This window comes from Ammospiza nelsoni, chromosome Z (genome assembly GCF_027579445.1).
Source record: "Ammospiza nelsoni isolate bAmmNel1 chromosome Z, bAmmNel1.pri, whole genome shotgun sequence".
Taxonomy (NCBI): Eukaryota; Metazoa; Chordata; class Aves; order Passeriformes; family Passerellidae; genus Ammospiza; species Ammospiza nelsoni.
Window position 1 is genome coordinate 54,833,382 of NC_080669.1, and position 16,090 is coordinate 54,849,471.

Sequence of the window (16,090 nt, forward strand, 5' to 3'; positions counted from 1 at the left end):
GTTTAGTGATTAAGCCATGCCACTTCTTGCCTGCTTCAAATATTGGCCCTGTAGAACAGGTCCTGTAAAAAGCCCAAAACATATGAGCCAAGATGACAAGAAAGAAAAAGTTGTCTCTAGCTATCAAAATGAAAAAGCAAGGGTTTTAAAAACTTTAACTGGTGCTGAGCAATCTTCAGTATTACAAGAGCATTTCAGCTCACTCTGTGTGTTTCAGATAAATGTGAGAGGCAGATGGAAAAACAAGTGAAATAGAATTTTTTTTAAAGAAGACTCAAGAAAACTTTATACAAGAAATTTTCAATTAATTAAAAAATTGGGTTATTGATGAAACAGACAAAATTTTATTCTTTGATGTTTGAATAATATTAGTGTATAAAGTGTACCTATTGTAGAAAATTATTTTCAATGCTCATCCTGAAGAAAACAAAGATCTAATATAATACTAAAAAAAGTTAAGTTATAGAAAAAGCAGAGTAGGACCTTCTCAGAAGTGCACAGCCTGAGCACAGTGGGCAAAAAACAAATATCCAAATGGCAGTTGGATTTAAAGGAAAAAAAAAATCCTCATAATGAGAGTGATTGAGCAGTGGAACACATTCCAGAAAAGACATGAAATTTCTCTCTTTGGAGATTGTTAAAAGTCAGCTAATAACACCTTATACTTTCAGAGATTTCCTTGCAGGAAAACCTGCAACCTGCATTAGGCTAACTAGCACACTTTTACTTTTTTAGACCTAAATGTGACTTTTTTGGTTACAAAACGTAAGCCAACAGATGGAGGTAAGGATCCAGACAGAGGCTTGGGTATAACCCTGTGTTTACCGGATCTCTGTCTTTGAAGAGTAGGGTTGCACTCTCATGCAAAGCCTCCTCTTCTGTCAGGAGCTTGTGAGTTACAGTAAACAGCAGAGAGACATATTTTTCTGTGAGAATTTATTATTTCTCATTTTCTTTAAAATTCTGTAAATATTCTGTAAAATTCTGTAAATCTGTAATTCTTCATAAGAAAATTAATTATATTTTAACAGTATCTTATTCTTTTGAGGAGAAAAAGGAGCTTTGATTTGAAATAGTTTGTTTCCTTTGAGGCACAAAAAAGTAAAAAAAGAAGGTAAACTACATGGCAGAACAGTTTTCATTGGTTTCTGTCAGGTTCAATTCAGAGACTGCTTTGTGTGCTTTTTTTACCTTCAGTAATCAGCAGTTAAGATGTTGCATATTTTAAACACATTTTCTAACAGGAATGGTGAGGAAATTGAACTAGAAAGAGAAAAAAAAGATTAAGAAAAATCCCAAGATATTAGACTTTTTTCCAAATCCTTAAGAATTTCTTTTTGCTAGGATACTTACACCATATATCCTTTTGAAGAATTGTATTGTTTGTAAATATTTTATGAAAGGGGATCTTAGATTAAACCCTGCTGAAATATTAATTGGAAAGATTTCAACCAGCTCTGACAAATAGCCTTTAGCTTCATAATGTTCATTAGAGTCTGTTTTGTTATCTAATCAGCAAAAGCAGTGAAACAGATTCCCTTTACATGCCAGGAAGGCAAAGGAGGAATAATTCAGTGCTGGGATGCTAAACACAAGTGCTGACTGGAAACACATCTACAAAAAGTAATGGGCTAAATTCATGGTAATGGTCTGTATTTTAAAAGAAGGGGGGTTATCTCCTGTTGCAAGCAACATTAATTTTCCCCGTAGAGGTCACTTATCAAAGTGTTTGGCTGCACTCCCCTGCTGTTCAGCAGCAAATCTCTGGAAGAACGCCTCAGCAGGCCTAGGAATATATGGTGTCTATGTTCCCTGCTTCCTGCTTTTAGCTGAATTGCTGCTGGACTCTTTCCAATCACAGCATTCTGTAGTGTACTGGCAGCACTCTTAAGAATTTGGTTTAAAAGCCAGAAAAACTGGAAAGGATGACAGGCACCTGTTTAGGGGCAGATCTGACAACCTGAACTCACTGGTACCACAACATTTTCAGAGAAAAAAATTCAGGCCTTAGTCAACCACAGTTAAACACAATTTAACAAAATCTTTTCCCTGCATGCTTACTTGAGTGCCTTGCTGGGTAGCAAACACTTCAATGAGTGCTTGGAATTTGTGATAAAGTACATTTCAGAAAGATTCACATTCAGATAAAGATAGGTATATTCAAATACAATATTCTTCCTTATTATCTGTGTGATTAATGATGCAGCGATAGAATATGCTGTGACTTGAATGATCCCTGAAGGAACTGAGAGACTTGCAGGAAACCAGCAAGGGAAATGTGCATCAGCTCTAAGCTATGCATGACGTTTCCCTCTGAATTAAATAGCTGAAAGTGTACTTAAAAGGCTTTTCCTTGGGGAATTTCATGAATAAGAATGAAGATCCTAGGCAGCTTATCTTAGAAGCAAAATACTCTGTCCTGGACAGGAAGAAATAATATTTACCTTTACTTCTTTGGATTTGACACTCTGGTGCTTATTGACTTATTTCACTGGGAATTTTAGTCAGCTTTTAACTGCAGGAAAACAATTTCACAGTTAGCACTAAAGATACACAGGATTTTAGAAAGGAAGGGTAATGGTTATTTCCTATCCCTGTAAGAAATCCTTTTGAAGTCAGTCCTTCTCTCTGTTATAATCTTAAAGATTTTTCTCTAAGATCATAAGCATTTTCTTGAAGGGACAGGCCTGAAGTTCTTTGGAGGGAATAAGAATATTAATTCTGTAACTGAAGTGCATCCAAATTTGAAGCCATGTACTTGAATGCCATTAAAAGGAAAGCTAGGATGCAAACATCAGCTATGCATTAAGTTAGTAACCACTATTTCTGCACCATTGATTTCATTCTGATAATAGCTGACACAGTTAAATCAACTCATCACCTCATTCTTATGCTGTCAGTGTGAAAACACAGTCGGTAAAAATAAAAAGTTTCAGCAGAAAAATGGTCAATGTGCCATTATATGAAGTGTGAGAGTAGATCTCTTTTTACTAACAGAAATCTCTTTTTCTACAGGCAAAAGAGATTTACAGCTAAATACAGTAAGTTAAACTATATATCATCATTCCCTCTTTATAATGTACATTTTAGTAATGCTGCAAAATGCAAAGCAACTGTAAAGTTCATTGAAGAGGAAACTAAACACTCACCACATGACTTTACTGTAGCTTGTTACCCAACTCTCCATCCTTGCAGAACGACTTTTGGAAAGCCCAAGACTTTAGAACAGTGTCCTATATTAATTTCTGCAGTGGTGGAAATTAGATCCCAAAGAAATGTGCTTGAAAACATTCAATGTTTCTTGCTCCACGCAGAAACATCATCAGGAGGAGAAAAATGTGAGCATCTGCTGTTGAACTGCAGAAAGGAACAATCAGTGCACGAACCTTAATGGAAAAGCAAAAGTCATGGCAATGAAGTAGTGTAAGAGAAAATTTAATCAGGCTCAAATATGTTGGATCTGTTGACAAGATGTTGAGGTGGTTTTCTGGAGCTGATGTTCCAAATTGATCCCCAAATCACACTGCTATACTGTGACAAATGTTTCCATTGCCAATCTAGAAACAGGCTTATAATTTCCCCATGTAACACGTTATAAATACAGTGTTAATGCACTGTATTTATAGAAATTGTAGAAGTTGTGAAAGGGATGGATTCTAAGTTACTGAACTTTTAATGAGAATTCTAAATGGAGGGAAAAGTAACTGGTCTTTACAAATGATGCACTTCCTGCTGTTAAAATGAGTCAATAAAGGGCTGCAGGCACAGCAATTGTCATATGCAGTCACTGGTGTTTGCTTCTGAACCTGGTCAGAGGCTATGCAGCAAATTGTACAGTGAGATTTCTGGACACCTGTGGGAGAGATGCAGATACTTCTGCTTATGATGAGCATATTGCCTGAAGACAGAACAAAAGGATGTACGAAGGACTCAGTGATTTCTGGGCTAATTGCTAAACAAATGCTGAAATAAGGGTCAGAATTTTTTATGGACTGTGCTGCTGTGGGTGTTTTACACAGTCGGTCTCTCTATAAAACTCAGCCTCTGGAAAACACCACTGTATTTCCTCTTGTTCTTAAGGGGCATAAATTTAATGTCACAATGGATGTTATATGGTGTTTTCTGAAGCTGGCTGGTTTGGTGTTCACAAAAATAACTTTGCAATTTAACAGGCAGGATTTTGTATCACACCAAAGCAAGCATTATTTGACTAGTATTTGCCATCAATTCTCAAATAGATATGTATTTCTAGAACTCCAAAACCTCTAGAATCTCTGAAATGTACAGGTACAGGTACTCAATACTTAAATGGAAAAGTACGTACATTCCTAAGATTTCTATTATTCCTCTTATTATTTCAGACCTCCAGAAGTTTCCTGCTGACAATGGCAGAAATTCCCTTCCCCCAGAATCAAACCAGGCTGCAGTTTTCCATAGCACTTAACATGCTGCTACATATTCTCATTTTCCTACAAGTACATGCTCTGGGTTTCAAGTGCTTGTTAAACACAGCCACAGTAACTTTGTGGGGAATCATCCCAGGAGAACCTCTGGAAGCTTGAAACAAAGAATTCAGTGTACAATAGGCATCTCAGAGTTTCCCAGAATAATGAGCAGTACACATGACACAAAGGATTTCTCTGGTTTGAATGCTGCCTTTTTACGAGGAAGTGAGTTGGAAAAGGCTTGGCTTCTTTATAAATAAAACATAAATGTTTGGATGCTTATGTGATCAACAGCATGACTTGCTCAAAGTACAAGTGTGTAAATGTCAGTTCTAATTCTCTGTTCCCTCACATCATAGAACAACACTGATAATATCAGCATTTATAGCATTTTTAAAGTTTTGAAAGAAAGCCAGAATCAATATCATGACTGCCTTCTTATGCAGTGTCTTTCAAGATAGGATATTGCTTAATGATGATCTCCTGTCCTGGCTTCTGCTATCCCTAAAATAATGTTGACAATAGTGGCTTTGTTTTTTTGAAGTACCCCAAATTTTGCTGGCATTAACAGATTCAGCCAAAAGGAAAAGATCCATAAAAAGTGTGGGCCTGGTTCTTCTCTCCCTTCTCACTTTTTTACTGACCCTGGAAGAACTGATCTCACTGACTTACTTTGGAGCTAGCCCTGACTCAGCCAAGCCCTACAACACTTAACTTCCATTACACAGGAGATCCTTTTCCTGTTCACAAATCAAACTATAAGGACTTAATCCAGCCCCACTAGAGGCCCAGGCAGGTAGAAGCAAGAAATTACTAGGGTGCCAGAAATTAAGACCAATCCAGGGAAGCCTGAGCAGAGCACCTACACACTAACACATCATCGGGAGTCATAAACCCTCTTGCTTCATCTGCAAACAATCACAGGGGTGCTTTTTGCCATGAAACAGATGGTACAGGGGAAAAAATGTGTTCCCTTCTCCTCCTATTAGCATCCTTGATTTTCAGGAAAACTGAGGAGTCCAAAGCCCTGATGCCTGCTCCTGAAGGCTTAAAGGCCCATGCTTGAGGCAGTGAAGTAGTTCACTGAGAGGGGAGCTTGCCCAGTCCTCACATGCTTGGCCACAGGACAGCAATGCAGGGAGGCAGATGTTTCAGCTCACCAGACCCACAGCACTGTGCGCTTGCTGTGCTCTGTAATCCTGACAGAACTCCAGGCACTGTTTCCTCTCTCCACCTCAAGCCTCTGCCCAGGTTTTAGCCCGTTGCCAGCCACTGTCTGCCTCCAGTGGAGAGAAGCTACCTATGGATTAACATCTCTTGCTTCTCCAAAGCCCTTCACCTTGCTGTAGCCCTGCCCTTCACTGAAAGCTAACCTCTATGCCATGGTTTACAGTGCAATTACCTAAAAACCTTTCTGGGTTTCAGCCAAGTACATTGCAGACTGAACTGGTTTTACCCCAGCCAGCATGGGAAACACTCATCCTGATTGTGAGACAGATTGAACATTTTGTAGTTAGATCAGTGTGAAACACCAGGTAAAGTAAAATTGGGAGAGGCCTTTGGCAGAATTTTAGCTGTGGTGTGTCAGGTACTTTAATTGTACGTGGGCAAGCACTGATGTAATCCAGAACAAGAAGATTATGTACAAACCAAACAGTTATTATTTTACCAGGGTATGCTTGACTGACCTCTATAAATACAGTAACAAACTGTAAGGCACTGTTTCTCAACCTTGTTTACAGCAGATTCTTTTTTTAGTTATATCCAATTCATTAAACAAAAAATCTAACACTTGCTTAACTCCAGCTGAACTACCAACCACTGCCTCTATGGGAAAATATTTCAGAACAGACACAATGACACATATAGAAGCCACTTCCTTCTATAATTAGAAAACATTTTGGCCAGCGAGGTTTTAGGTCCACACAGCAGTCCTTATCCTTGCTGGAGTCCCCATGGGTTCACCTGAGAGACCACAGCACAATTCCTTTCTGGGATAAGAGGGAGGACACACCTTCATCTTGCCCAGGTGCAGGCTTGGGATGCAGCTGGGTCACATCTCCAGGAACACAGGCACTGTCCTTGCCCCAGCATAGGCCTAAAAGGAAACAGGGGATGGAGGAAAAGGAAAGATCCAGAAAAAGGATAGAAAAACATATAGCCTGGGAGAGAGAGAAGCAGCAAATAAACATGCAGCATGCAGACACAGACTCCAAACTGAACCAGATCTGTTCACATGTCTTTTTCAGGTTGAAACCACAGCTGGCCTCAGGGAAGAGCCAGTCTTGAGGGAAACAAACTATTTTAAACTGGCCTCGTGCTCCTGCCCTTTCACAGTGAGTCACACTGTTCTGCCTGCTGCCAGCTTCAAAGCTCAATTCCCTGCTAGGACTTTGGTTGAAAATGTCTGGAGGCCCATATGTACCTACTGACAGTGTACTCACCTTGGCTCCTAGAGAAATTGGAGGCTGGGAGGGATTGGAGTATCCCAAACTATTGAAAAAAAAATTCCTGAAAAAGGAAAAAATAAAACTGAAATCACAAGGCTGCTGGGAAGTGCAAAGTGCAATGTCAGCACTGTGCTTGCCTGTTGGGCCAGCAGAGGTAGGGGATGCAAATGACTCTGAGCCACAGTGGGTTTTTACTGAAACTGTGAATGGTATAGCTTGAGCTGGATGCTAAAAAGTAGCCAAAGCAGTACCGGAGAAAAATAAAGACAAGACTTAAACTGTAGAATTCTTTTCATGGTGTGTATCTGGGTAGAGGACAATTTGAAGTCAGATTTCACACCACCCCTTACAGTAGAAAGTACTTTTCAGTTAAGTCCTGAATGGGACAGCATCACTCACGTGGTTAGTTCCAGTCAGAGCATTTGCTCTGAAATAATCTCCTGTAGAAATGGTGGCACATAAAGAGCTAAAGCACGGGTATGCCAAAAAGCAAGAAAATGAATGTCCTGACTCTTATGGTACAGCTGCCTTTGCATGCAGTCAGTCTCCATCAGTGGTTATACAGTTGCCACTGTTAAATCATCTCCTAAATTCTGTCAGTTTTTGTTACTGTACAAATCTGACCTCATCCTGGTCCCCTGCCATTGCCAAAGAGCTGCTCTATTTATCCACTGCTGATGCAATATCTAAACTCAAAAGGTTTACAGTAAGATATTTAAGATGGAGGGAGAATAAAAACCAGTGCTAATAAAGCAACTTATGCCTGAAACATAGTTTAAGGTAATTTGCCAGTTTAAGAAAAAAAAAACAACAAACCCCTTTGGAAGGGTTAATCAGCTTATGGAAAGTTTCAAGGAGTGCCAGAGCCCTGGGTTAGGATCAGGGAGGTTGCAACAAGCTCTTCCCTAACCCTCAACCTGCAACATCAGTCCTGCTGCCCATAGCCTCAAACAGCCAGGAAGCACAAGGAAAGGTTTGTGAGCTGTGTGTAAATACAGACTAAATGCAGGCTCTGCAACACTGCTTTTACATGTGTTTAATTAGATTGAGTAGATAAATGTGCAGTTGCATCCTGGGGAGTACAGGGAGGGACCCTGTACACCAGGGACTGACATCAGAGAGGTCACAATGGGTCTAATGTCTTTAAAATAAATTTAAGGACTCTATGAAGTCCTTAATTTTTCCATAATGATTTAGTTCTCAGGATGGCTGTGTAAGTATCCTTCTTCGAATATTATGACCAAGAACTCAGTATGATGTGACCATTACTTTCAAAAATATTCTCAGAGTAGTAAGTGCATGGCTTTTTTTGTTTTGTTTGTTTTGGTTTTGCTGTTGTTGTTGCTTTTATTTTTTCTTGGTTTGAGTTTGCTGTCAGGGTTGCTTGGTTCCATCCATGTAATATTTTTTGGGACTTGGCATACTGGAAATACACCACACTTCAGGATAAACAGAAAAAACGAAATATCATAACTGTTTTTATGTGTGTGCAATATGTGGTAGCTTTCATTAAGAGGGCGTGGCTGAGCAGCAGGGCATCTGGCTGCTCTCTTTGCCCAGTTTTAGCTCCACTTCATAGGTTCAGATAAAACCATGAAGAGAAAGCAAAGCGTGCTTTGAGACCTGGGCATGCTCAGCTGGGGTAGCCCAGGATCCACTGCAGCCGTGGTAAAGGCCTTTTTGGGTCACAGCAAGGCAGTGCCAAGCCTGAGGGATATCCACGGAACAAGCAGGCCTCCTTAAGACCCAGGATTGGCTCCGTGCAGTTTATTAGAAAGCCAGCAAACTGCTGGAGGTCATTAGAGCAAGAGCAGGAAGAAAAAAGGATGGGCATTGCACTGTGACCGTGCGTGGGAAGAGGGGGAGTAGCGGTGGGGATACTTGTTTTCAACTCTCATGCTGGATTTAAAAGCCTCTTGTTTTAATATACAATTGTTAGTGCTTTTGGAGACAAGATGTCTCTATATTGGTGGTGTTACTGTGATTATATTTGCACATTGGGATTGCAATAACAATGTAACATTCTGAATATTCTAATGCTTTTAAATTAACTGTTAATAATTGGAAGTGTGACAGAGCCTCTTTTTGAGGTTTCTGTGCTTCCAAGAGCTAGAAAGAAGATTGTGATAAGAGATGAACAATGCTCCAATGTGCCTATCCCTGCCCCAAACTTGGTCCAGTGTGCATTTTTCACACAATTTGTTTAACTCTCACTTAACCCAAACCCGTAGTTCCTGGATCGCACAGACTGTCATTCTGCAGCCCCTCCCAAGTAAGGCTGTGCCACTCAGCTCTCTTTCCCTCCAAGCCTTCTTTCAAACTCAGTTCCAGTTTAGTCTGTCCCAAGTCCTAGCCTGGCTGCAGCTTTTGGGTTCCCCCAGTGCTGCCTACCAAAACACCTCTGGGTGGGCTCCTCTGACAAAGTCTGCACAGAGGAGGCTCCAAGAACAAAAGGCAGAGTACAGGCAGAAAAGGGAAAATGCTATTTTTAGTCCTGTCAGATGTCAAAATGTTTACAGCAGGTTCTTTATAAAGTTCTGAGATTTCCTGAAACTCTTAAAATTCTTTGAGCTGCGCCTTTCACAGAAGGAACAATCTTTCTACATCAATTTATGTATAGATCATATGCCAGCCACCTATCTTAGCTTGGAAAACTTTTCCTTCAGTGCAACTTCCAGTAAAACTTTATGTTAAACAGAAGGGAAAATGTTTTATAGATGTCATAAACCCCCCCTTTTTTACTTAAAGCCAAACCTCAGTAACTTCATAAAATGAAAAAAAATTCCATAATGCATCAGAGATACTGTGATCAATAGAGTAGAAAAGAATCTGTTGTAAAATTGTGACATGAGAATTACAAAAAGAATTAGAGTACATGTAATCTGTCTGATAAGTAGCACAAGATTTGTTTTGTGTCACAAAATGTTTGAAGTAAAAAATTATATCACAAACAGTATGTGAATCTAACAAAAGCCATAATGTGTATGGCTGGTAAATAATTTGTTTTATTATAGAGAAGTTTTCTGTTGTTGCTGTAATTTTAATTATTATCTTCTTATTATATCAATGTAATAATTTGAACTATTATTTTTCTGGTCAAATCTTCCTATTGCTCAAACATGTTTCTCACTGGCATCTTCCTGTAAGTCACTGACATTTTACTTGTTTTGTCTCTTTTTAGGAGTGTAGGAATATGATGAATGATTAACTTCCTTCTGATGTTATCTTACTCCACACAATTCAGGTAGATTATTAGATTTTTCTTTTCTCCTTGCTAACAAGGAAGAAAGGAAAGGAAAGGAAAGGAAAGGAAAGGAAAGGAAAGGAAAGGAAAGGAAAGGAAAGGAAAGGAAAGGAAAGGAAAGGAAAGGAAAGGAAAGGAAAGGAAAGGAAAGGAAAGGAAAGGAAAGGAAAGGAAAGGAAAGGAAAGGAAAGGAAAGGAAAGGAAAAATACTTTCAAAATGTTTTAAAAATCCTTGGTGGCTGATTTGCAAAATAGTGGAAAAACCTCATCTTTTTCTGAGAAATAGCAAAATAGAGGTCAAAGATTCAGCAGAAATTGTTACACTGAAAGAAATATATAAAATGCTCACATGAGAAACTTTTCAAGTTTGCCATGTTACCCAGGCTTTCCAGTGATTTTGTTTGATTTTTGTTGTTGTTCATAAATCTGTGAAAGACATTTATTACTCGGCATAAAATCCTTCTGAAATTTCTCTCCTTCCTCTGCAGATTGGTGGCTGCACAAAAATGTGCCAGTGCTCTCCATCATCCATAAATCAAGAGCATTGGCCACAGCTGTTGATGACACTCCAGCCCTTCCCCAGGGCCAGTGGTGTTACTCACAGGGACACACTTCAGTTTTACCCTTGGTCTAATCCCTCAGTGCACCCCTTTGTAACCACCAGCCTGCTCTTCAGAAATTCACAAGTCACAGCCTTCCCCAACTCTTCATTCCAGGTTGGCACACAATGGCTGGGTGTTGTTCCCAGGAAAACAAAAGGCTCCAGGGATCTTCTTTCTCAGCTCCCTCTGGTGTGTCCGCAGATTATAGAGATGAAGTCAGTAATAGTTTTTTATATTCTTAGTCCTAAAAACCTCAGCACAGCTGAACTTTGCTCTGTCTTAACATACTTTTTCTCTCCTTGGGGCTTTTAACACACTAAGTCTTTCAGTTTTTCATCAAACCTTTCCTGGACTTCTAACAGTGCTCCTTCAATAAACTCCTTGGCTCAGCTGGAGTCAATGACCTAAGTCCTCTGGCCTGCAGGAAAGGCAGGATTTCAGCTCTCATTCTTGCAAACTCTCTTCATTTTCACTGTACCCCTTCATCTTTATTTTTCATTTCCTATTGCTATTTCCTAAACCTCCTTCATTACTGGTTCATAGAAATTTGTCTCAAATTCTCTATTTCCTTGGCATTTGTTGCTCTTCAGATTTTCTGGTTATAAAATTTGTGTATGTGCTTGTTGTGGGTGTCTGTGTCCTGTTGCAAATGAAATCATCAGAGCCTTTTTACTGGCTGGGTACATCTAATGCAAAGTTTCACTGCAAATGTATGTGTTTGCTCAGATCCCTGAGCCAGCGGACTGTTCTTTTTTAACACCACGTGGTGATTATTGCCTTGGGATTTAGGTCATTTGAGGATAGAACATGGAGAAATGGACACAAACTGAAAGTGGGGAAATTTAAGCTAAATACAGGAATAAATTCTTTACTGTGAGGGTAGTGAGTCACTCGAATGGGTTACCCAGAGAAGTTGTGGATGCCTCATCCCTTGCAGAGACAAGGCCAGCCTGGAGGAGGAGTTGAGCAATGTGGTCTGATGGGAAGGGTCCCCTATGACGGGGGAAGTTGGAGCTAGATGATAATTTAAGGTCCCTTCCAACTCCTAATATCCCATGATTCTATGTTTTCTAAAATAATGTTGCTTGTGAATGCAAACAATTCAGGGAACTTTCCTTCTGAATGAAAACTGAACCTCTGATAGCTGGACCCACTCACATTTCTGGTCCTTGCTGGCCAAGTGATGCTACAGGCACAGACTCACAGAGTGACCTTTCTCTTTGTTGGAAGGACGACCATGCCTCCTCCTCTTCATGGCCCTTTGATTGGAGATGATTAAGATGCCATGATTTTGAGAGGACTGTTTGATGTGTGAATTGTTTTGGCTGGCTATCCACAGGATGATATCAATGTGTCCTTAGTGATTGCTCCTTGGATGGGATGTATTTAAAGTAGGAGCTTGAAGTTGTGTTCCGGAATGCAAACAAGTGAAAAACAGAAGGGAAATACTGCCAGCCTGAATGGTGTCCTGCTGTCTCCTCTGAAAGGGTAGAGGTACAATACAGAGAGAAATATTGATTCAATCTATCTACTGGCTGCTGGGCCAGGCTGGGCTGTAAGCAGTTGCTTCTCTAGATGTAGGAAAGATGTTTATTCATGGCAATCTCCACTTAGAATGTACTTGTTATATTGAAAACTGCCAAGTTGGGAAGCACTGCCCTTCCTGTTTTTTCTACATGCATTTACAACATAGTGAGGTCTTAAACTTTCTTTGAAATGCCACAAAAAGTTTCTCTGTGTTGAATCTCTGTTCTGAGTCTTTGAAGATTCAAAATCACTGCCCCTTTGGATAAGGAGCTTGCTAACAGTGGTAGTCTTTGAAACTTGAGCCTTCAAATTGTTGACTCATACAGCACTTGGCTTAAAAGAAATGACAGTTCTGTAAACCGGTGGTTTTAGTTACAAAAATATCCCCTCCCTCCCTGCAGGGATCAGGAAGAAGGTTTCTCACTTCCCTTCCTCACCAACATTCATGTTCACCAGAATGTTCCCTGTTTAATTCACTTCATACCTGTTGTTTTTTCAGAGTCCTGATGCTATTAACATTTCTTTCAGTCTTTCTAAATGCAATGGTAGAAAACAATTGTTTTCTACAGGGCATGGGGTGTGAAGGACCAAAACTTAGTTACTATCTGAAAGCATAATCAGAAAATGGATTTTGCAAATATTGTATCTTGTGGAAGGAGTTACAACAGCATTATTTTGAGTCCAGCCTTTCAGTATCAAAAACCATCTTGAAAAACCAGGAGCTGGCAGAAGTGTCTTTTAGAAGCTATATGCCATGCCTGTCATACATTCTTAAGACACATTGTTCCAAAAATATCTCAGGTCTAGATGATTTTATCCTAAACATGTGGGTAAATGCACATGCATACATAAAGGCATAATGATAAATTTAATTTTAATTTTCCTTTGAGAATAAATATTATCAGTTATAAACCAGTCACTAGCAATTAGCAATTCATTAAAATTTAATCTCCTTGAGTAGATGGTAAGATACTAGATGTGAGTTATGACAACCATGTCTAGACTAAGAAGCATAATCTTCTTTATTCTTTTTTTGTCAGGTGTGTTGGATAGGTTATATCAGATTTTGTAACATCACTTTGGCTGTTTTTAAGCTTCCCCTCTGCTTCCAAACTGAAACTGGCAAAGACTGGATGTGAACAAATATTCCAGCAGTGGTCTGAAATGCAATGCCAGCCGTTCTTGAACAATAGAGTTCCCTGATGAAGAGCTAACAAAGTTGCTTGGTGTCTCTCGAGCCCCATTTTACTTGTCCTTTGGGAGTGGTCCTTGTGGTCAGCCACCTCCCTGGTCCTGTGCAAGCCCTGCTGTGGAGGGAGCTGGCAGGAGGAGCCTGTGCAGAGCTGCGAGCCAGCAGCTGATCAGCAGAGTCAGCCCCACCAGCAGCCTCAGACTGACGCCTGGCCCTCCTGCATCTGGCTTAGAGGCACAGCCTTTGACTCATCTTGTAACAACATCCAAGGGCTTATGTGGTTTGTTTTTGCAGCTCTGATACTTAAAATCAGTTTAATAACACAAAATCCTTCCATTCAGACTGACCTCTTCATGAGAACTGGGGCTGGATTTGAAGAATACATTTCTTGCTGTAGCCCAGAGTTGGGTAAGAGGTCACATCTGGATTGCTGTGTGCACCCTAGGGCTCCTGAGCCTGAGAGAGGCAGGAGGGAGTCCAGCAAAGGGCCTTGAAGGTGATTAAAGAACTAGAACTTCTGATGAACTAGGCAAGGTTGACAGAGCTAAGCCTGTTCAGCTTGGAGAAGAGAATACTCAAGAGGGATTTTATGAATGTGGATAAAAAACTGATGGGGGAATCAAGGAGCTGGATTCTTGGCTCTTCTCAGTGAAGCTCAGTGAAAGACAAGAGGCAACAGGCAGGAATTAAAATGCATGAATTTCCATCTAAATACAGGAAAATAACTCTTTTAACCTGAAGGTGATTAAACACTATAACAAGTTACTGAGATGTTGTGGAGTCTCCACCTTTGGAGGTACTCAAAGCCTGTTGGAACAGGGCTCTGGACAGCCTGTGACCTTGCCTAGAGCAAGGGGCTGGACAGGACAATTGCCAGAGATGCCTTCTAGTCTCAGGTGTTGCTCACAGGACATAATGTCAACAAAGTCAATCTGCAGTATTTTTAACCTATTGCACAGATTTGCAAGGATTTTTGTGTCTTATATATAAACCTGGTAGAGGCCTAAGTGGAAAACCACCCAATTTAGTTGTGCTTATGAAAATTGCATATGTAAAACCCACAAACACTGCATCAGTGTTAGCCATAAATTCTCATGGGCATTCTCTCTCTCACCCTCTGTCCTTGTGACAGAATTGCTGACTGTGACTTCCATTTTCAACCTCAGTGTAGAAGAAGCCACGTCTTCCCTCCTGTGACAGGGGGTGCCAACCACCCTGTGGGGCTTCCTTGCCCCAGCTCGAGCTCTGCTTCCATGGCCAGCAGCAAAAACTCCTGTCCAAAAGTGAAAGGGGCAACTTGTGAAAGTTTCAAGGTAAAAGGGCAGCCCTTGTATCTCAAAACAGCAGCTAGTTTTACGGCTACTACTCTTAGTCAAATTTTCTCCAGTAAAATATCCAGAAGCTTTTGAAGGCTTAAACATGTGAGCACATGTTTTAATAAATTAATAGCTGGGGGACTGAAGCTGACTTGAGGCTGCCCCTCACATCATAAGTGAAGATCATAAACTGAAGAACTGCAGTGGTTATAATGTTTGACATTGGAATGATTGACACAAAAGAACAGGAGCTGCCAGGTCCAGAGAGATGGTCACAAGGGAAATCAGAAATTATATTCAGGAAAAAATACAAGCTATAGGAACTAGGAAGACTTGTCCTGATGGTAAAAACATTGTAGTCTTGTGTAGGAAAAAGGCAGGGATAGAAAATATTTTAAATAAAAATCATGTGCTTTTTCTGTGTTTTCCCTAGGGGTGGTGGAGTATTTTCATAAATCTATGACTAATTTTTAGTTCGGGACCTCAAGCCAACTCTGCAATTACCTAAACCTTTCAGTATTTTTAGTGAGATTACTCTATGGGTGTTTTCAGCCAAGTTAGTCACACGCATGAACTCTTATTTTTTTGCTTAACACCTATTATTCATGAAGGTTTAGTAAATAGGACTGAGGAGGCAAACAAGGGGTTAACAGTTCCTTCAGTAATGGAAAGGCCATATAATTGACGTGATAGGTCAAACCTTACCCAGAACTAGAACAGAAAATAAAAACTGCTTTTACAAAAAAAATGCCTATCTTTAGATGTCTAAAGATAGCCAAGTCTATCTTTAAACTTGGCTTCTTCTGTAAAAACATTATGAAATATGGGAGGGTTTTAATGTAATTAACCGGTGAAGAGAGTAATGAGGCTGTTACTAAAGGGAAGTAACATAGCATCCTGGTATTGCCTGGCTGAATGTGAACCTACTGAGTATGCCAGTATTCTTCCCTTAATTATGAACTAGTAATATGACTTTGATATTAACTATGTTGCATTTTAGATTGATCTTCTAATTTTTTTGCAAGGTTGTTTTTCTGAATGATAGAATTCCTATAGTTAATCATATACTCAAATTTTCATCTTTTTGCTCTACTTTCTTACTTCTTGAACTCCAGATATTCTTTTGAAGTCTTTTAAATCTTTGAAGCTCTATAAATAACTTTTTCTCATATTCATATTGAAGTAACTCAGCTATGTTGAATCTTGAAGTTTTACCAAGTATTGTAATAAATTAAAATCTTGTCAGATGCATGCAAATATATTCCATAATCATAAGAGTTGTTATGGTGTATAGTAAACAACTTTGTGAGTAAA

At 39.7% G+C, this 16,090-nt stretch overlaps 1 protein-coding gene across 1 annotated transcript in view; it reads right to left on the minus strand.

The window, feature by feature from the left end:
* Positions 1 to 6,933: 6,933 nt before the first annotated feature.
* The window catches only part of SNX18 (sorting nexin 18), a 61,201-nt gene continuing 52,044 nt past the window's right edge, over positions 6,934 to 16,090 (minus strand). Inside the window, exon 3 of the mRNA XM_059492697.1 lies at positions 6,934 to 6,956. The gene's annotated coding sequence lies outside the window, so the exon portion shown is untranslated. The remainder of the gene's footprint in view (positions 6,957 to 16,090) is intronic.